This window comes from Etheostoma spectabile, chromosome 9 (assembly GCF_008692095.1).
Source record: "Etheostoma spectabile isolate EspeVRDwgs_2016 chromosome 9, UIUC_Espe_1.0, whole genome shotgun sequence".
Classification (NCBI taxonomy): Eukaryota; Metazoa; Chordata; class Actinopteri; order Perciformes; family Percidae; genus Etheostoma; species Etheostoma spectabile.
In genome coordinates, this window is record NC_045741.1 from 6,816,253 (window position 1) to 6,816,502 (window position 250).

Genomic DNA, 250 nt, shown 5'->3' on the forward strand with positions numbered 1-250 from the left:
AACGTGCCCATCGCTGGATAAGGTTAGGTGGAGCCGGGTAACTGAAATAAATCCAGGGTATGTTGATTTTGATTCATAGTACAAGCCTCTGATGTCTTGTTTTGGATTATTCCTTGTGTGATGTGTATTGTGACATGTGACTTCACATCCCCCTTTTTATCCTACATTTGGATTCCCCAGCCCCCTGTAAAAGCCAACTAAAGATGGCACTGAGCAGTAAACTTAAGTGCAGGCTGCAACGGCTGTTTCT